The sequence below is a fragment of the Ambystoma mexicanum genome, chromosome 1q (genome assembly GCF_040938575.1).
Source record: "Ambystoma mexicanum isolate Mex_15411 chromosome 1q, UKY_AmexF1_1, whole genome shotgun sequence".
NCBI lineage: Eukaryota > Metazoa > Chordata > Amphibia > Caudata > Ambystomatidae > Ambystoma > Ambystoma mexicanum.
The window spans coordinates 808,922,072-808,943,757 of NC_090922.1; the positions used below are offsets into that span (position 1 = coordinate 808,922,072).

The following is a 21,686-nucleotide window of genomic DNA, read 5'->3' on the forward strand; positions in this document are numbered from 1 at the left end:
TGGATTCACATGCTCATGAATATTCCCTGTCGTCAAGCCGGTGTTAGGCAAGATTGTATGCAGTACCCTTTGGGTGCACTACAACAACCCTGACCTGGCAATATGAACCCAACCTTTGGTATGTGTCTGTACTACACAAGTTGGTAGCGTGTTGAGCAGCCAGGCTTATCTCAAGAGGGGTCAATGTGAGATGAGGTGGAGTTACACAGAGATTAACAGTGACAAGTATTCAAATAAACTCTTACACACAAGGTTTCTTGATTAAAAAATTATTAATTTAACAGTCAGTGTAAGCCTTCTTCAGCAGAGGGCAATATAAAGCAACACACACATATGCTTCACAATACACACTGCTAATATTTCTAAATCAGTAAGTACCCTTTTGGGATGACCCACACACTTCCTACACCCTCAGGTGACTTCAATAGTTTAGGGTGCTGGGGACATTAATATATCACTGTTGCATTTAGAATCCGGTTTAGGAGCCGGTCCAAATGAAAAGCTCATTAGAACAGAGTAAGAGATCCCACACACATTCTAAATCAGGTAAGTACTTTTGGTAACATCCCCGCTCCCCCCTCCAATGCAGTTAGTTAACCACTTCCTGGGACGAAGACGCAAAAAAGAAACGGAGGAGAGAAGTCATTCAGGGAGCCAGGCCAGCCAATGCTACGTTAGCAAAAGTCAAGGTCAGCTGAAGCTCTTTTTGCAGGTAAGTAAGTCTTGCATAATGTTTTAGAAGTGTTTGTAGAATAAGAAATCAAAGTAGGGCCACACGCTGATTAGGCTTGTGAGGTAAAGAAACTGTTAGCAATCCTACAGAGACGACCAAGACAAGCCTCCAACAAGGACAAGTGAGGTTACACAAGAGACACGTTCTCTTAGACTGTACAGTACATTTTGGGTTGAAGATGGTTTCTGTTCCTGTGCAGCTTTGCAGATCCTGGTGTTCCTGGGCCTCAGACGTGGGGACAAGAGGGAGGACTTCTGGGGACTCCTGCACTGCAATGGGACGGTCACCGACCGCAACTGGCAATCTTCAAACAAGTGGCACTTCGGTGTTTCAGCTCCTTGTGTCTACCGCAAATAGCAACACTGCAGTTTCTGGCTGTCGAGATATGCTTTCCTTGCATCTGGGGTCCAGCACTCTGTTGAGGTGGCTCAGGCTCAGTCAGTCCTGCTTCCTGGGAGTACAGAGGATCTTCCTGGCGCTCTTGGCCAACTTAAAAGCAATGCACACAATCTGGTGTTCCTCTCCCTGGCTATTCGGTTCCAGCAGCAACTGCAATGGAATTTCAACCAGCTGCGAGAGGATGTCCAGATGGCTTACTTTGGAGTTGATTGGTCCCACCAACTCAAAGGGAGAAGTCGTCCTTGCAGGGCTTGCTCCGTCGATACGAATTTTGAGTTTCAGCACAGCAGCAAGGCTACACTGGGCAAACCAACGGTCCAGGAGTTGCAGCAGGTGTCCTCTTTACATTCTTCTTCGGATTCCTTTGTTCACTAGTCAATTCTGCCTTCCAAGCCAAAAAGCCTTGCCTTTTAAGCAGGTTTCTCCAATTCATTCCAGCTTGGCTGTCGGTCACCCAGCAGGGTGGCTGTCCTTGCCGGTCAGTCCGGCCAATCGCCTAGGAGTGCATTCCTGTCTCCTAGGAGACTAAGCACGGGGAGTTTCAGGCACCTCCCCCACTTCCTGCCCTCACCAGACACCCTGGAGCCAGAGGCAGGCTTCACTCCCGAATCCCGCCAAAGACGAAGCAAACAAAGGGACCAAACCTGGTTTGGCACGGAGAGTAAATCTCAAGAAGGACCTTTCCACACAAAAATGGCGGAAAAAGACCACCCTGGCCATGTTGACAAAAACAGCACCCTTGGGTACTTTATTGCAGCTGCGAACGCAGCCCGCGGTAAATGCACACCACAGTAGTTAAAACTAAACCACTGCCACCAGCCATTCAAAGAGGAAAGGATAACATAAAAAATGTTACATGAGAAGCTAGACAAAGAGGATACCAAGTAATTCCAGTGTCATGTCTACCCAAAGGTATCTTAAGTTGTTGATCTTCCATGGTATTTGTAGGACTGGCAGTTGTTCATGTGGGACCCCTACATACCTCCTCAGGGGGGAATATGCACGATTTCTTGGGATTAACTGCAATGCCAGATAGTGACGCAAATCGCTCCATTATTTCTACAATGCATTGGAGGTTTTCCTCGGGGTATCTTAAGTATATTTATTTGCATTTGTCAAGTGCGCTTGCAGCCCATAAGGCATCGAGGCGCTGTTACAGAAGATGAACGGACTTATGATTTACAAGCAGGTGCCCAGCAGTCTCATAGTTACACAGTAGCAAGCGCAGATGCAGGAAATGACTGATAGATTCATAGTGAAGGAAGAGGCAATTCAAACAGAGCCTGGTTTTGATAGCCTTGTGAAAGGCTAGGTGTGACTCTATATCTTAAGTGAGGTGGCAGTGCATTCCAGTGCCTGGCTGCTTGGGTGGGGAAGCTGGAGCCACCAGCACGCACCTTTCGCGTTGTGGGCATGACAATCGTGTTGGCATAGCACAATCTTAAGGGTCTTGTGGCAGTGTGCTTAGTAATTCTGTGTGTCAGGTTGGGGGGGGGGGCAAGTTCGTGAAGGCATTTGTGGGTGAGGAGAGTGTTTTGAAGACAATTCTCTTTGACAGGGAGCCAGTGTGCTTGCCTTCTGATTTCGGAGATATGGTCTCTTCTTGCGGTACCTGTGCCTGCCCTCAATGCATTGTTTTGAACTAGCTGCAATTTGGCCATGTTTTTTGTTGGAGGTCCCAACGAGCAGGGCATTGCAGTAACATGTCCTCTGCATATAGCTAAATTAAATGTGGTCCCCCTTTTGTGTGGATCCCAACTATCTCATATTGCTGTCTCAGGTATATCGTCAGAGGTTCCAGTGCAAGTATGTACAACATCGGAGACCATGGGCATCCTTGTCTAGTACCCCTACTGAGTTGCCAGCTTTCTGAAATGATCGCTCCCATCTTAACCCTGGCTAACAGTACACTATACAGTAATTTCACCCACTTAAGGTACCCGGGCCCCATCCCATATTTTCTCAGAGCTGCCATCAGCCAAGGCCATTTGGCGGAGTCAAAGACTTTCACTGCATCAAGTGATACAATTGCAATCTCACTCGAGTCTTTTTGTGTGCTCTGACCCGGTGAAGCCGTCTGAGGTGGTCTGTTATGCTCCTGCACGTGACGTATCCAGACTGATCGGGGTGTATCAATCTGCTTAGGACTCGTCTCATTCCACTTGCTAGCACTGCCGTGAGTATCTTGCTGTCTTGGTTCAACATCGACAGCGGTCTGTACGATCCGCAGTCCATGCCTGGCTTATTGGGTTTGGGGAGTGGGATAATGATCGCCTCTCAGATTCTGGTAACGTCCCTGTTTCATATGCTTCATTTAACATTGCAAGCAGTGGGGGGAGCACTTCATTCTTCTACGTTTTGTAAAACTCACTGGGGAGTCCATCAGCTCCTGGGGTCTTGCTAGTGGGTAGTTGCTCCACCACCTCTACTAGTTCTAATGCAATTAGGGCATCTAGGTCCTCTCGCTCTTCAGCGCTTATTTTTGGCAGGCCAATGTCCTCTAGTGTGTCCATTATCTCTCTATCGCTCCCACCTTCCTCCCCATACAATCGTTTATAGAATTCAAGGTATACTATGTTCACGCCCTATTGGGTGTCCACTATTTGCCCACTCTCCCCCACTACTGCTTTAATCGTTGGTCTGGGGGTCTCACTTTTATATAACCATGCTAGCATTCGCCCCGGTTTGTCTCCACCCGCATGCTGCCTCTGTGTATTTTTTATAGTTTATATTGCACAATCTCTCCCAGTGCCCTGCGCATTCCTGCTGCAGTTGGCTTATGGTTTTAGCATCCTCCCTGGAGTTACTTCCTTTGCCCAGTGCTGTCTCTAGTCTAATCTCTGCCCTCTGCAGTTCCCTTAGTATAACTCCCTGCAGTCCTTTAGATTTGGCGATAGCTGCTCCCCTTGTCACCACTTTAAATGCTTCCCATAGAGTGCCGGTCGATTAAACACTTCCAGTGTTTATGAAATATTCTGTTCTCTTCCCTTGGGTCCTCCCTGAACACTGTCTTTTAATGCTTCAGCTCTGAGTCGCCACGTTGGGATCCTGGTCCTTGGAGGCAGGTATTGCCATGTTAGAACCAATGGCGAGTGGTCAGAGAGAACCCTAGCCTTGTATTCTGTTCTCACTATTTCTGCCGTCATCTCCTGTGTGGCGAACATATAGTCTAAGCTCGTGTACAGGTTCTGTGGGGCTGAGTAATGCGAGTACTGTCTATCGTGTGGGTGGTGTAACCTCAACATATCCTCTAGCCGGAGGTCTGTTAACAGGTTCTTTAGGGCTTTGGCAGCAGGGGCAGGTTTGTCCGATTTTTCGTCTGACCGATCTACTCTTGGGTCTAATGTACAATTAGTCGCCTCCCCATATCACTGCCCTCCCTAGGTATGGGCTCATTTTGCTGTATAGGGTCATGAAGTAAGCCACTGTGTCCTGATTCGGGGCATATGTATTGATGATGCATATTTCTTTCTTTTCTATCAGCCCCTTTATTGCCACCATCCTCCCGTCTGCTTCTATTGTGGTCTGTAACAGTTGGAAGGGGACATGCACTGCTACAAAAATGATCACACCTCTTTCCTCTCTGATCGACCTTCCCAGGTCCAACTTGGGTCCTTCCGATCATCTATCTTCCGCTCTACCTGTGGTGTTCCCCAGGGGTCTAACCTCTCACCCTGGCTTTTTAACCAATACCTGGCAACTCTCGCCCACTGCATTGTCATTTTCTGTTCAAATTTCCAGTGCTATGCTGACGACACTCAACTCATTTTCAGGCTGCCCTCCACCACCTCCTCTCCCTCTCTCATCTCCGATTGCCTTACTGCCATTCAAGATTGGTGTGCTGCCAATGATCTTTGTCTGAATGCCAGCAAGACAGAGATCCTTCTCATCGGCACACCTTCACCATCCTTTCCCCTCACTCTCTGGCCAGCTTCCCTTAGCCTCGCAGGTGGGGTTAGGAGGAGGGCCAAGAACCTCGGGGTCATCTTTGACTCCACACTTTCCTTCTCTGCCCACATCTCTGATGTCTCTAAAAAGTCAAACTTCCTACTGCACTTCCTCAGAGATACTCTGCCTTTCCTCTCCTTCCCCCAGAAGCTCACTGTCTCCCAAGCTCTGGTTCTCTCTAGGTTGGACTATTGTAACAGCCTCTTTCTAAAACTACCTGCCTCTACTCTCCGCCCTCTGCAACTAATCCAGACTGCGAGACTTGTCCTTGGCCTCAAGCCCTGCGAACGTATCTCTCCAGCTCTGAAATCTCTCCATTGGCTCCCAGTGGATGCAAGGATTACATTCAAAACCCTCTGCATTATCCACAAGGCTTACTGGGGCCTGGGTCCAAAATATCTTCAGCTATCCCTCCGCAAATACCTCCCCTCGCAAGCTCTTCGCTCCTCTACCTCTTACTCCCTCAGGGTCAGTCATTTTTTTCAAAGAAACGAGCAGGGGGTAGATCTCTGTCCTCGGTTGGGGCCTCCCTCTGGAATAGCCTCCCTGCCACTCTAAAATGTGAGAACCATCTCCGGTTTCCGGAAGCACCTCAAGACTCTCCTCTTTGCTTCTGCCTTTGCTCCCCTTCTCCCCTGCTGATCTGTCTCTTGGCACTGTGCACCTGGCCACCTTCTGTCCCCTGGGCCCAGGTACCTGCTCACCCTGCACCCTCCTGGCCACCCCTCGCACTGGGGTCTGTATCTGTACCCATACAGTCCCCCACCCCCCTTTTTTTTCTTTTTCTGCACTTATCAGACTTACCCAGCCTGCTGCCGTAAACGCAGCACTTGCCACTTGCTGGTTGCACTACCACTGTTTTATTGCCTCAATTACCTATCTATTTATTTTATTTTTTATTATTTATCTGTTTCTCCTCTGCCCCACACTTTTCCCCTTCCCCTTTCCCATGCACTTGGCGTGTTCTCAATGTCACTGGGTCTAGTAAGAGCGTTGTTGTGTTCTCCACTGTTCCCCTCCCTGCGCTCTAAAACACGTGTATGAGCGCGATACAAATAAAATCATATCATAAACAGAGTATGTTGCACCAATAATGGTCCCCTTAATTTCCTCTGAATCACCTCTTGTTTCACCTTTGTGATGTGTTTTTCTTGTATTAGAGCAATATCTATTTTCTGCCTTCTTAAGTACATAATAATCTTGTTACTTTTCAGGTAACTATTGAGCCCCCCCCCTGACACTCCAGGTAATTATCTTAAGATCCTCCATCTTTCAGCCATATCCAGGCCCTTCCATTATCCTTCCCCATCCTCTGCTTTAAGCGGCAATGCGCCAGTGCCCCAACAGATAAACTACCCCTAACTAATAACACTGCAACTCGTTCAACTGTTGCCCGCTCCATCCCTGGATCTCAAGTGATCCCGCATTTAGTCCTATCCCGGCTTACTGGTACTAGAAACTCAGCAGGTGGCCACCACACTATCGGTAGCCTATCTAAACTAACTTCTCGGGTGTGAGAGTGAGTCCCTTGTGCCTCCTGCACACATGCCTCATTATATTGCGTGCTCTCAAATTCTTCTGCCCAAGCCTGGCTACTTTCCAATTTATGTGGTCTATGCTATATTCTAGTCCCAATGTCAGTTATAAAGCACCTCAGTCTCTGGATCCGCCATTTCACTTCTCTGTGCCGTCCTCCTTCTGCGTGTCTGTCCCAGAGGGGCAGTTCTGCACATCCAGCCATTCTGTCGCATCCTCTGGGGTGTAAAAAAAAAAAATAGCCCTGTTCTTGTGGAACACTTTCAGCTTCGCTGGGTACATTAGCATGTACTTGCAGACTGCCGCACGCAGCCTCTTCTTCACTGTTCGTAGTTCAGCCTCTTCCTCTGCACCAGGAGAGTGTAATCTGGGTATGCTGTGATATGAGCGGAACTATCACAAGTCGGTGGCTTTGGGGACCGGCCTGTCACCTGGCGACCGAGAGGCCCTCACCTCCTCATTATGCCCCGGTACAATGGAAAGGAAAATCAATCCCCTACTTGGGAGTCCACATCCCAGCTGACCCAAAATCGGTTTATCAAACAAACTTCCCCCTGCTCTTCTGCGAACTAGAAAGAGACTTGAAGAGGTGGGCGACCCAAGAGATCTCCCTGATGGGGCGCATCACAGCGAGCAAAATGAATCTCCTCCCCAGGTTTCTTTATGCATGCTCCGCTCTCCCCGTAACTATTCTGCCAGCTGCCCTTCAGGGGCTCCAGAGGAAACTGCTTCAATTCATTTGGAAGGGCAAAAAGGCCAGGATCCCTCTGAGAACGATGCTGGGGAAGGCACGCCTGGGAGGACTGGGAGTCCCCGATCTGCAGAACTACCAGATAGCCCACATCCACGCCTGGCTATTGACTTCGGGGCGCCCCTGAGGAGTGGAGATGGACCAATCCCGGCTGCCCCTCCCTTTGCGTTTTCTCCCGCATACTCCACCTCAGCTCTGACAGAGCGGGAATGAGCTACTACTTTCCACCAAATACACGCTGAATGCATGGGACTGGGTGTGGCGACGCAAAAAGATCCCGAAGGGCCTAGGCCCTTTCTCCCCGGTCTTCATGAACCCCTCCGCCCCCGGAACCAACCCCCACAACTTCAAGAACTGGATCAGGGGAGGCCTAGAGTCATTGGGCCAACTTCTCATGGAAGTTCACCGCCGAACATTTGAACAATGCAAAGAAACCTTTCAGCTGAAGGAAGCGGACAGATTCACTTATATTCGGCATTGACACTGGTGCACCCACCCGCAAAACCGGCTAGAAGCAACGCGCACGCCCTCCCCCCCCCCCCCCCTTGAACTAACCCTGCAAGATCTCCCGACTCGAGGAAGGATCTCGGCCTTATACAAAAGCTTCATGGGAGACTTCCTTATCTCCAAGACCCGAGCGATGGCCCAGTGGGAGGCGAACCTAGGGCACGCGCTAATCGACAAAACTGGATGGACATCTGGCCGCAAACCCACTCATTGTCCTTTTGCATCACAAATTGAGAATGCGCATACAAACTTACTGCGCTGGTACGTACTACCCCCACCGCCCCCAAGGTTTCACCATATAAACCGGGCCCTGAGCCCCGCCTTTTGGAGACTGTGGACAGCCAGGCTCTTTCTACCACATGTGGTGGTTGTGCCCAAAGGTTCAACTTTTTTGGTTAGTGTGTAACCATATTCGCAGACATTACCCAGACGGTAATTCCACTCAAACCTGAACCTATCCTCCTGGGGGCCCCGGTCCCGGGGTGCTACCCCAGATCGGGAAGAAAAGGAAAGCGCCTGACTCAATGCCTGCTGGCAGCGCGGATTGTGGTGGCTCGCACATGGAAATCCACTGCAGGTCCGCTGGTGGCACTATGGTGGGGGAAAATGTGGGACATCCTGATTGCAGAAAAGATAACGGCGGCCAGAACCGGGACTCTGCATTTTTTGCAGGACACTTGAACCCCATTTCTAGACTATAAAGAGTTCCCAGCCCTAACCTACCTACCCCGGAACGCCGCAAGAATCTTGGAGGGGACAGAAACTATCCGAGCGGAGGAAGAAACATAGGAAATCCAGGCACCCAAGTCGGGGTGGGGACATCTGGGGGAGCGGATGGGTGGTGGGAAGTTGACTGCCATGCGTTAACTTTACTTGTAATGTATTCACTCTGCTCTGTTGCAAAAATAAACCCTTTTTTTTTAAAACTGAAGCCCTTTGTCAAGCTCCAGTCCTAAGAGCTCCTGACTACAACCTTTAGGCAAGATTGTATGCAGTAGCCTTTGGGTGCACTACAGCAACCCTGACCACCTCGCAATAGGAACCAAACTTTTGTACAAGTCTGTACTACACAGGTTGGTAGCGTGTTGAGCAGCCAGGCTTACCTCAAGAGGGGTCAATGTGAGCAGTAGGGGAGTTGCAGAGTTTCAGTGACAAGCATCCAATTAAACACACTAAAGGTTTCTTGATAAAACAATTATTAATGCAACAGTCAGTTTGAGTAAGCCTTCTTCAGAAGGGGGCAATATAAAAGTAACACACATACACTCCAAAATACACACTTAGTTTCTCTAAATCAGTAAGTACCCATTTGGGATGGCACGCACACTTCCTACACCCTCAGGTGACTTCAATAGCTAGGACACTGTGGACATTAATATGACTGTTGCATTTAGAGCCATACTGAAAAGCATGTCAAAGAAAAGGGTTATAGAATAAAACGAGAGCACACAATTATTCTGAAGCAGGTAAGTACTTTTGAACCCCCAATGCAAAGTAAGTTAACCCCTTCCTGGAAGGAAAGGTAAAACACAATGTCAGATAAATACCGAGAGCTTTCAAAGCGCGGACCGAACCTGTGTTGCTACGTGTCGTCTTGCTTTCAAGGTGAGCAGGTTGCCCCTAAGCTATCCTGAGACCGAGGGAAGAAGAGTCATTCAGGGAGAGAGGCTAGGCCAAAGTCAATTGGGCAAAAGTCTAGGTGAGCAGAAGCACTTCTCAGGTAGGTAAGTCTTGCACAATTTTTTAGAAGTCTTTGTAGAAAAGAAGAAATCAAAGCAGTGGCACAAGCTGATTAGGCTTGTGAGGTAAAGAAGCTGTTAGCAACTCCACAGAAGCAACCAAGACAAGTCTCAACTGAGAACAAGTGAGGTTACACAACAAGAGGTAATTTCTCTTCGACTTTACAGTACCTTTTGGTTGGAAGAAAAAGGCTTTGGTAGGCTTCTGTTCCTGTGCAGCTCTGCAGATCCTGTGTTCCTGGGCCTCAGTCATGGGAACAAGAGGGAGGATGTCTGGAGGACTCCCGCACTACAACGGGAGGATCAGCGACAGAAAAGGACCAACTTCTCCAGCATGGGGTCTGGCATGGATTCAAATGCTCATGAATATTCCCTGTCATCAGGCTGGGAATACTCGGTAAAGAATAAATCTGTTTCATTTCTGAACTGTCTTTCTCCTAACAACCAATCGCTGGTCTCTGGGTCATACAGGTAAGTAACTTGTACCAAGAGGACAAGGCTGGTGTAGTCTCCCACAGGGTTACTACATACAACCCTTCCTATCACCCACCCAGCTTCCAGTGTGTCTGGAAAGGCGGGAAGTGAGCGAGGGTCCTGAAACTTCCCTGTCCTTTTGTCCCTAGGTGTGCCTGAGTGAAAGCCGTTCCAATTGGCCGGCTGCCTGTCCTGGAGGACAGCCACCCTGCTGTGCGATTGACAACCTAGGGCTGTGAATGAATGGGAACTTGCATAAAAAGCAAGGTTTTTGGGACTAAGAGCAGTCAACCACTGATGGGCATCATCTGAAGCAGAAGACGAGAAGTCAGTTGGGCATGTCTTGTCTCATCTGGAAGACACCTGCCTACTACTGCACAGGCTGTGCTTGTCCCTCAACTTGAAGTCCCATTTAACACCAGTTCATCAGAGCAGTCCTAGATACCTGGGTAGGGAAGGCTTTTCCTCCAGTGGAGAGTGAACAACATAGCCCAGATGGTGCGTTTGTTTCAGAACCACACCACCCTCCCAGTGGCTTCTTTTCTCTTGGGGCTCATGGCTGCCTGTATTTTTCTAGTGCCAGAGGCTAGGCTGCGTATGAGATCACTCCAGTGGCTTCTGAGGGACCAGCAGCCTCATTATCTGGGAGCGGTTATGGATCACCTTTGTGTCCAGCAAGGTAGTCCGCAAACTTGGCTGGTGGAACATGCGCAGCAATCTACCCTTCTAGGTTCCTTGGCCCCGGGCCCGAGTGGTCATGGATGTGTCCCTGTGGGGTTGGAGCGCCCACTGCAAGGATTTGCAGATGAGCAGTCTCTGGTATCCATCAGAAGCCAGGTGGCATATTAACGGGTTGGAGTTGCGGGTCATCACGTTAGCCCTGAGGGCTTTTGCCCCGTCTCTGAAGGAACCATGTCCTCATCCTGACAGACAATACAGTGCCATGCACTAGCTCCACAAGCAGGGTGGTGTGCACTCCTGACCACTCTGCACAGACAATTCAGCTGTGGTTCTGGGTGCGAGAGAACTAAATCTCGGTCTATGCCGTTCATCTGGCGAGGGCAGAGAACACCTTGGTAGATGCTCTGAGCAGGCAGAGCACGGTCTCCCACGAGTGTGAAGTGCCAGGAGGTCCTCAAATGTCTTGGCTCTCTGGGGTGTGCTGGCAATGGATCTGTTTGCCACGGAGTCCAACGGGAAGTGTGAACAGTTTTGCTTTAGGGAATTCCCAGTGAACAGCGCACTGGGGGGTGCGTTTCTGGTGGATTGGATCTTCCCTCTCCACTCCGCCTTACCCAGTTCCAGTCATCCCTTGGGTTCTCAGGCGGTTGAAGGCATTTTGAGTGACCATGATCTTGATCTCCCAGGGTTGGGCAAGGAGAACATGGTACTCCAGTCTCCTGAATCTGACCATCTGTCCACCTCAACGGTTGCCTCAGCGTCCGGATCTCCTAACCCAGCCGGAGGGTCGAGTGCTCCACCCAACCCAGATTTCCTCAAGCTTCATGCGTGGCTCTTGAAAGGATGTGGTATGACTGGGACCTCTCAATGGAGGTACTTGAGGTGTTGCTAGCTGCACACAGACCTTCTATAAGATCTCTGTACACGTGTAGGTAGATTTGAGGCGTGGTGCAGGGAACGCAAGACTGACCCGATCTCTTGCCCCACCATCACTATGATGGCGTTCCTTCTGTCACTGGCCTCCTCGGGCCTTCAGGTTGCCGCAGTCAAAGGGTATTTGGCAACCCTGTTGGTTTTCTAGAGGTCCCCAGACCATGGTTCCTTTTTTTTTTTTACTATTCTGGTCATGGCCCAGTTCCCAAAGGGCCTTTTCAACAAGTTTCTGCCAACCCCATTTGTTGTCCCAGATTGGGATCTTAATCTGGTTTTGATCTACTTGATGGCTCCGTTAGAGCCCACACACTCATGTTATTTGCGATTATCCCTTAAGACAGCCCTCTTGTTTGCGATCACATCTGCCGGGATGGTTGTCGAACTGCAAGCCTTGTGCTGCAAACCTCCCTTTCTGACATACTTCTATGAGAATGTTTCTTAAAGTCAAACCTGGATTCCTTCTTAAAGAAATTTCAGAATTTCATCTGTCCCAGTCTATTGATTTACTGGTCTTTTATCCTCCACATCCCTCGAGAGGAACACGCGGTTCCACTGCCTTGACCCCGAGAGAGCGTTAAGAGTCTATGTTGCTCGGACATCTGAGTTTTGGTAATCAGACCAGTTGTGTGTGGCTTATTCCTGGTCTGGAAAAGGTCTTGCCGTCACTAAACAAGCCCTGTCGCGTTAGATTATTTTGTGCATGAGTGTTAACAATCGGCAGGCAAGGAGCTTCCAGCAGGCATTAGGGCCCACTCAACCAGGGGGGTGTTAGGCACGATTGTATTCAGTACCCGTATCGTGCACTACAACAACCCTGACCACCTGGCAGTAGTAACACAACCTTTGGTGTAAGTCTGTACTACACAGGCTGGTAGTGTGGACGAGTAGCCAGGCTTATCTCAAGAGGGGTCAGTGTGAGCTGTAGGGGAGTTGCACAGAGATTCAGTGATAAGCATCCAAGCAAACACTTGCACACAGGGTTTCTTGGTGAAACAATTATTAATTTATTTACCAGTCAGTTAATGTAAGCCACACAAATATTCGCACTTCTATGAAGGGAAGTAGAAAAGTCTTTGATTCATCTTTTTCTTCAGACTTCTGAAACCTTGTGCAATGTAGGTGTCATGATCTCTGCTTCCAAAAGGTCAGGGTTTTCCCAACTCCCTTGGAAGCAGATCCATAACCCAGGTTCCGAGTGCCAACCAGTCCCAATTGGGACCTTTTGGACCCAGTCCTGGCGCCAGTGGCACCAGGCTCATAAATATGCCCAGTCCCAGCGCTGGAAGCGCCGGGCTCATAATGCTTGGGTGGACTTACCTTCAGCAGACCATGCTGCTTACTTGCCTGCCAGTTGAGCCTCTGATCCTTTTCTGTTTGGAACTACTTTTCCTGTTGGGTGGGGCTGGAGCCACTCCCTAGATTCAGAACACTGGAACTCTTCTGGAAGGCAGGAACTCTTTTCTTACCAGGAACTCTTTTCTTACTTAGGCGTGGCTGTGGAAGGAGACACCTAAGCACTACAGGAGGCTATTTAAACCACACCCGGTGGATGAATCTTGCTTTGCGTTATTCTGCAACCTCTGCAGCAGAACGCTCATCGTGTCTTCTGCATCCGGTCCTGGGCCTAAGGAAAAAGGCTTACCATCCTGAATCCAGTCTTCAGCAACACCTAGAAAGACAAGAAAGAACAGGTTAGCATTCCGGCATCTGAAAGGCAAAGGCTTACCATCCTGAATCCAGTCTTCAGCAACACCTATAAAGACAAGAAAGAACAGGTTAGCATTCCGGCATCTGAAAGGCAAAGGCTTACCAACTCTTCGCACGCTCCGGAGGCCTTCGGCGCTGCATCCCGCATCTGAAAGACAAAACAAGGTGCGTTTAAAGACATTGGGGAACTTTAATACTCACGTGCCATTACTCCTTTCCACATCTAATCCAGTGGGTATTCCGGCACCCTGCAGCCGCTCCGAACTCGTACCTGCAAAATAAAAAGACAGTTAGAGCGCATAGTGAAGCAGGCAACAAGCGCTTACTTACGCGCTTCCAGGCGCTTCTATTCATCACACGGGCTCCATCTTCAACTCACTTCAGCCCGTCATCCGCCATCGCCGGAACCCTGCAAAACAAGAGACATCATTACTAAAGACTTTAAAGACATTTGAATGACTGGAAACTTACCGTTCGTGCAGTAAACGACGGACAGCAGTCCTCTGAAGTCAAGAGGCCTGCGCTACCTATCCAGTGAAGAAACTGGTTACAGCACCCTGCCCCGAGGCAGATGGAGAGCTCGGCATTCACTTACCTAAGGTGAGAGCGTTAACCTTTGGGGGTCTACAGGAGAGGAGAAGAGGAAAGAGATAGGGACACCCCAATAACCCCAGTTCATTAACCCCATATTTTCTATCTGCAGACATCTTACTCTACACGTCAGGCATACAGTGCACAGAGGTCCAGCCCAAAGAGCCAACCGGGTGCTACACATCACCTTTGAAGATACGGTAGTCGCCCAGTCAAGACCGGCGCCTCTGCGAGAATCAGGTGAGCGTTACAGTAGGGACACATGATGTTAGACTTGTGAGTAGTAGAAGATGTAAGCAACTCTACAGCAAGAGTTCTTAGACTTTGTACAGTACCTTTAAAATGAAGAAAAGATACAGCAGATGACTCCTGTTCCTCTGCAGCTCTGCAGAGCTCACTGTTCCTTGGCCGCAGTCACAGGGACAAGAGGGAGGATGTCGGGGGACTCCTGCACTGGGACAGTCAAAACTTGCAAGCGGCAAACTTCACTTTCAGTGGCTGTTCAGTGTTTCAGCTCCTCGCGTCTACCACAAATTACATTGCGGTTCCTGGCTGTCGAGATGGACTTTCCTTGCTTCTGGGGTCCCGCACTCTGTTGAGGGGGCTCAGGCTCAGTCAGTCCTGCTTGGCCAACTTAAAAGCAATGCGCACAAACTGGTGTTCCTCTCTCCTGGCTCTATGGTTTCCAGCAGCAACTCTGTGGAAATTCAACCAGCTCCGAGATGGATGTCCAGGTGGCTTACTTTGGAGTTGATTGGTCCAACCAACTCAAGGGGAGAAGTCGTCCTTGCAGGGGCTTCTCTGTCGATGCAAACTTGCTATTTCGGCACTGCAGCAGGGCTTCACCGGGCAAACCAAAAGTCCAGGAGTTGCAGCAGGCGTCCCTAAAGTTCTTCTTCTTCGGTTCCTTCGTCCAGTGGTAGACTCTGCCTTCGAAGCCAAAAGACTCTCCTTTTTATGCAAGTTTCTCCCATTCGTTCCAGCCTAGCTGTCATTCACACAGCTGGGATGCTGTCATTGCCGGACAGCCAGCCGGCCAATCACCTTTGGGTGCATTCCTGTAACCAAGGGGATTAAGCACACAGTTTCGGTCACCTTCCTCACTTCCTGTCCCTGCCAGCCATGCCAGAGGCGGGCTTCACTCGGGAATCCCGCCAAAGACAAAATGAACAAAGGGACCAAACCTGGTTTGGCGCACAGAGTAAATCTCAAGAAGGACCTTCCAGACAAGAAATGGCAAAAAAAGACCAGGGCCCTTTTGATGAAATGGGCACCCATAGGTGCCTTACTGTGGCTGCGAGCGCAGCCCGCGGTAAACGCACACAATCGTAGTAAAAAGTAAACCACTACCACCAGCCATTAATTGTAGGAAGGGTAACATAAAAATGTTACGTGACAAACTAGTCGAAGGGGATATAAAGTAACCCCTCCACCACCCGATGGTCAGATAGTGTGTGCTTGGTCTAGAACGTTACAAAATGGAAGTAAAGTAAATTTTACTTCACTGCTCTTGGAAACAGCAGTTTCACCAAGAGAAGGTATTTAAACCTTTGGGAAATCGAAGACTTCTTGTGTCACTGCACTGAGGTGCTGTGTCACAATGTAAAGATGCCACCTATGGGGTTTGTCAGACTCCAAAGTCAGAAGAAACCGAGAATAAATCACATTAACATTGCATGAGATAAAAAGTCCTTAAGTCCAGCAAAGTGAGCTGGGGGTCTCTAAGGTAGATGGGAATTAGCACATTTCTGAGAATTCTCCCTAACAGGAAGATTTACCAGTTCTGTGAAAATCTTAACCTCCACTTCCTGTTAGATCTGGTTTTACCTTGATTAGGGGTTTCCCGTCTAACACTAGGATTTACCATGGGGCCTTAAGCAGAAGATCCCACAATATGAAGGGGTTTAGCCTTTGACATAGCTTCTCAAAACTGGTGGAAATCCAGAGGTTTACCAGTCCTCAAAGGCCTAGATAGGTTTCAAACTTGTATATCCACCCGTTCCTCAGAAGCAGTGTGGGTCAAAGACTTTAGAATTGGAGCTGAAATGGTGGAGCATGGCTACCATTTCCCTAACATTCTAGTTTTAGATTTGCCTTTCTTAGAGGTTGCCCTGCTTACAGTAGGGTACTCTGTAGAGGATTCCGTAGGTTTAGAGTTCTCTTGAACCAGAGTCCCTAGACTTTCCCGAACACCTATGCATCTCTCCCGTAGGAGAAGTTGGAGTCAGGCTTTTTATTAGAAGGCCTAGCAAGAAAGATAATCTTAGATTTCTTATTACTCTTTTGGTATTTCAGTTTTTCAGGCCTGGAAGTTTCCTTCTGGGCACTCTAAATTATAGGAGAAACCTTAAATTCTACCCTGGGGTGAAGGACACTCCTGCCCGCTTAGGTTTCTTTAAAACATTTAATCTTTTTACATCCACCTGGATCACCTCCACTATAAGTGAGTTTTCGGGTGTATCCATGTTTAGAGTTTTTGGAACCACTTCCACTGTAAGTGGGTTTTTAAGTGGTTCAGCCACTACAGAGTTAACTGAAGGGGCCTTTAGTCTAAAGGACATGCACCATACAGGCGTATGACATGAACACCAAGGTTCTTGCCAGCTGTAGGAATTGCTTCCACAGCAGTTGGTTGAGAGTCCAGGTTTTGTGATTAAAGGACCCCTTCCACTGCTTGTGGTTTCAGAGGGACTTTCCGCCTCGGACACAGCTGAAGGTTGTCACATCAGTGACTTCAACAATGTTTTTACAGTGTTACAGATTGGATAGGAACACCGAAGTTCCTATCCATAGGGCAAACCACTTCTACCCTAGGTGGGTTTTCAAGCTGTTATTTCACAACAGCAGCTAAAGGTGGGGGTCACAGAAGTGATCTCTGCCTTTGTGGGTCTAGGGGCTTTTTCCGTATTTGAAGTTATGGGTGCCACACCCAAGTGCCCTTCAGAGTGGCAGTTAGTCTTTTGTCTCTAAGGAGGGGTCTCCTAAGGGGACCTTCATGTTTAGGAACCTCTGCCTTTTTAGGGGGCTCAGCTGAGCCTAAGGCCACAGCTTTTCTGCTACACTCAGTGTTGACTGGATCCTTAATGGATGAGGAAATAGCACTTTTAGTTTTACCTTTCTCTCATGGTCCCTTGAGGGTTTTAGATTGAGAAGGAGACATTACCTTAATGTTCTTTCTATGGATTCTTCTCCTGACTATTCCTCATCTGATGGATATTCCCTCCAGCTCCGCTGCTTCTGAATTTCTTTCGATTGGGGGCGTAGTGGACCTCGACCCGGCCGGCGACCATCGATCCATCTTGCTTAGCGTCTGGTCGTCTGCTCCGGACATGTTGGGTGTCATATGTAGCACGTCACTACGCCCCGACCTCAGTTCCCTCTTTTTTCCAGAGCACTACACAATGCATAGGAAAACAGAACAGAAACCGGACACAGAGGACCATCAAATCAACATGAAATAGAAAGATGCAAACCAACCACTGACTTTCTGAGAGAGGATGGATGGGAGGGGAGATGAGGATTCTGCGGGAGAAGAATCCATAGAAGGAGCATTACCGTAAGGTAATTTCGAGGGGATTGGGTCCTCCGACGTATTCCATATCTATGACAGGTAATGTCCACAGCTGTGCTGCTTCGAAAAATCTTTGGCGTCTGCGTCCTGCGTCGATGACTACGATGCGCCGTCCCCGAGGACCTCGGCCGACGTCACCCGATGTGATAAGTAGGACGCACAACGCCTATAGCCTCAGTTCCGTTTTTTCCGCGAACGTGTTGACTTTGTGAATCTCGGTACGCCTCGACTCTTTGGAGTTTGCTGTTTTCTTCTCGGTTCGTTGAACCTGTTCGGTTTTTTGTGAAGACCGCGTCCGGGGACTGTGGGTCCAAGATGTCAGTCACGGACTCGCACGACGCCTGCCTCGGGGAGGCCCATGATACGGACGACTGTGTCGACTGCCAGTCGCTCACCGCAAAGGCCTTGCGGGAACGCAAGAAGAAGCTGTCGGTAGGTCGGGTGTCTAAGCCCCGGAAGTCGAGGTCTGCGGGGCTTTCGATGGATGACTCGAGGGGCGACTCTCCGCTTCGTCGTCAGAAGTCCAGTGGGTCTCATTCCAGGAGTCGGTCTCGCCACTCCTCCGCCTCTTCGAGGCATTCCCGGAATCGCCGTCATCGGTCGCCTTCCCCGTCCTCTTCCGAGGACTCCACCCGTCGGCGGGTCGCTTATCCCTACATGCAAGCAACACCGGAGGAATGGGCTTCCTTCGGGAAGCAAATGCTAGCGATTCTTGAATCGCAGGGCACCGGTCCGTCCGCGCTTCCTGAGTGGGGTCGGTCGGCACCGGTCGAGAGACACCGCTCGTACGCCTTCGGGCTCGGGTGGTCGGCACGGCTCGCGGGAGAGGTCCTGCTCGGACCAGGGCAGCCGTTCTCGCCATGCCCGTTCCAGGTCCCGGTCCCCGACGCGGTCGAGACCGCGTGATCCTGTGCCGGCGCCGAAGTCGTCAACGATTTCTCTCGAGGCTCCGCTTCCGAGCTGGTCGTCAACACTGTCGGCGCCTAGGTCGTCGAGAGACACGCTCGGAGCTCCGGCTTCGAGGCCTGTGTCACGCCGTCGATGCTGGCGGCGCTGCAGCTGACGTCGACACCGTTTGTCGGCGCCGACTCGTTCGGCACCCTCGACGCCTTTCGAGGCGGTGGTGTCGGAGGGGCCCCGTGGCACGGGGTTAGCCCCCTAGAAAGGCTCTGGCTAAGGTCAGGCACTGCTTTGGTCCCCAGATGTCTTCCTCTCCCCGCCTGGAGTACATTTCAGAGGGTGAAGAAGGCTCCGATGACGGCTTGGTTCCGGCTACGGTACCAGATGAGCTTATCTCGGGCCATAGCCAGTTGGATGACCTGAGGCAGTCACTGCATGATGCCAGTGGACTGGACACCTCTCCGGAGGTGGAGTTTTGTAGGCCGGTGCCTTGCACTCATGCCGATTCTTCGTATCGGCGCCTTATGTCTCGGGTCACCGAGTACTTGGGTTGGTTGGCTCCCCCAGCGGAGTTCGTTCAGGATGATCTCACGGACATCCTTGATCTTGGTTCCCTCCCCCCCCCCCCCCCCCCGCGCCCGACCCGTTTTGCCGTTTCATATGGCTCTGCAGAGAAGGGTGGCGGCGGCGGCTTGGACTGCTCCGGAGAGTCTCCCAGCAGTGGGCAAGTCTTTGTCGCGAAAATACCGTCCAGCCAGTTGCGACCCCTGCTACTTGTCCAGGCACCCCACTCCGGAGAGTTTGGTGGTGCAGGCGGCTACGGCCCCGGCAAAGCAGGCGTCGTATCCTACCATCCCTCTGGATAGGGACGCCAAACGTTTTGACGGCTGGGCGAAGAAAGTGTTTTCTTCAGGGGGTATGGCGCTTCAGGCGGCCAACTCCATATGTGCCTTGTCTCGTTTCACACACACTCTGTGGAAATGTGTTTTTATTTTTATTTTATTCAGATTTATAGAGCGCACGTCAGCCCGGAGGCATCGTGGCGCTTGTTACAGACAATATCTTAGTTACATAGGATACAGTAATTACATAAAATACAGAATTTACAGTGGATATGTATACATTAGCAATGCAGTATATTTACATGGATTCCTGAGAGTTTCACGGATATTTCGCCAGGAATGAGGTTTTCAGTTTCCTGCGAAAAGTGGGGAGTGCGTTTTCCGCTCTAATGTCAGCAGGGAGAGCGTTCCAGGTCTTGGCTGCAATGTAGGGGAAACTTAGACCTCCGGCTTTGGCTCTTTTGATGCGTGGGATGCAGATTAGGTTGGAGTATTGCGTCCTGGTGGGACGGGAGGAGGAGGGTTTGAGGATGGTTTCTGATAGATAGGACGGGGCGGAGAGAGAGAGGCATTTGTGAGTGAGGGTGAGGATTTTGAGAGTGATCCGTTCTTTGACCGGGAGCCATTGGGCTGAGTGCCTGGCCTGGGTGATATGCTCTCTTCTTGGGATACTAAGAGCGGCCCGGAGAGCATTGTTCTGGGTGATTTGTAGTCTGTTTATGTTTTTGGCTGATGTGCCTGCTAGGAGTGCATTGCAGTAGTCCAGTTTGGCTCCAATGGTTGCCCTTGCTATAGAGAGGCAATTTGGTTTAGAGAGGTAGGGCTTGATGGCGTTTATGAGTTTGGTGGTGTGTGCGGATGCGGATGTGATTGCGCTGACTTGTCTAGTCATGGATAGTGAGGAGTCAAGGTATACTCCCAGAGTCTTTACGGCTGTGGAAACAGGGATGATGGAGTTGTCAATGGAGAAGTTGGCGTACAGTTTGTCAAGTTTGTCTAGGGTGTTCTGTTGACCTAATATCATGATTTCCGTTTTGTCACCATTGAGGCAGAGGCCATTGACAGCCATCCAGGCCTTGATGACGGAGTAGATTGTGTGGAGTGCCTTGGCGTCTTTGTTGTATGATCCTGAAAGGGGTAGAAGTACTTGTGTGTCGTCCGCGTAGTTTGTGTATGTGATGCCGTATGAGTCAAGTTTGTCAAAGAGGGGCTTGGTGAACAAGTTGTAGAGTGTGGGTGCAGTGCAAGATCCTTGAGGGACCCCGCAGTGGATTGTCGTGGGAGTGGCGTTGGCGATGTCTGAGAAGACTTTCATGGCTCTTCCCTCGAGGAAGGAAGTGATCCAGAGGGCTGCTTTTTTGGAGAAGTTGGCTGAGTGTGTGAGGTGTGAAGTGAGAGTCTTGTGATCAACCAGATCAAACGCGGCTGAGAGATCTAAAAGGAGCAAAAGAGCAGGCTTGCCTTTGTCCATGATTTGGGTGATCTGATTCTTCAGATCTACCAGGGCTGTTTCCGTGCCATGTCCTTTCCGGAAGCCTGATTGCCTAGTCCCGAGGATGGAATGGGTTTCCAGAAAGTGTTGGATTTGGCAGTGTGCAGCTTTGTCCAGTAGTTTCAGCAGAAATGGCACCGTGGTTATGGGTCTGTAGTTGTTTGGTTGTAATGGGTCGAGAGTGGGTTTTTTTAAAAGAGGCCGGACCCAGGCCTCTTTGAGGTTGGCTGGGATGATGCCTGTTTTAAAAGACGTGTTGATGAATGCCGTGAAGAGCGGCGCAAAGCAGTCTGCGCAGTCTTTGACGAGTTTTGGTGGGCAAATGTCTCCTTTACAGGGGGAGGGTTTGAGATTTTTTAGTAGGTTAATAACTTCTGATTCAGTGACGTCTCTGAAGGAGAAGACGGGTATGGTGGGCTTGGGCGAGGTGGGTGTGGTGCTGGTGGGTTTAGTTTCAGTCTGTTGGGGAAGTGCTTTGCAGTGGTCTTTGATTTTTTTTTGGAGAAGGTCAATTTTGTGTAGCATGGCAGTTTGAATGCTGGTACACCAAGCTTGGTCTTTGATTATTTCGTCCGGTGTATTAGGGGGGGAGATAAGCTCATTAAAGATGGCGAAGATCTCTTTGGAGTGTGATTTGGCATTGGAGATATGCGTGTTGAAAGCGTTGGCTTTGGCATTGGTGATAGCTATCTTGTATTGGTGGGAGATTGAATTGAATTTGTTCTTAGTATTGGTGCAGGGGTCCGATTGCCAGTTTTTTAGTGCTGCTCTTTTGTGGGATCGCATTGAGTGCAGTTCTTCAGTAAACCATGAGTTGGTGTGTAGGGATTTCTTCTCTTTTTTCCATACAGGTGGTGCTATTTCATTGATAGCTTTGGTGAT

General features: G+C 49.8%; 1 protein-coding gene across 2 annotated transcripts in view; it reads left to right on the plus strand.

Annotated features, from left to right (window-relative positions):
* The window catches only part of DHX9 (DExH-box helicase 9), a 745,262-nt gene that overhangs the window by 682,477 nt on the left and 41,099 nt on the right, over positions 1 to 21,686 (plus strand). The gene's annotated exons all lie outside the window — the stretch shown is intronic.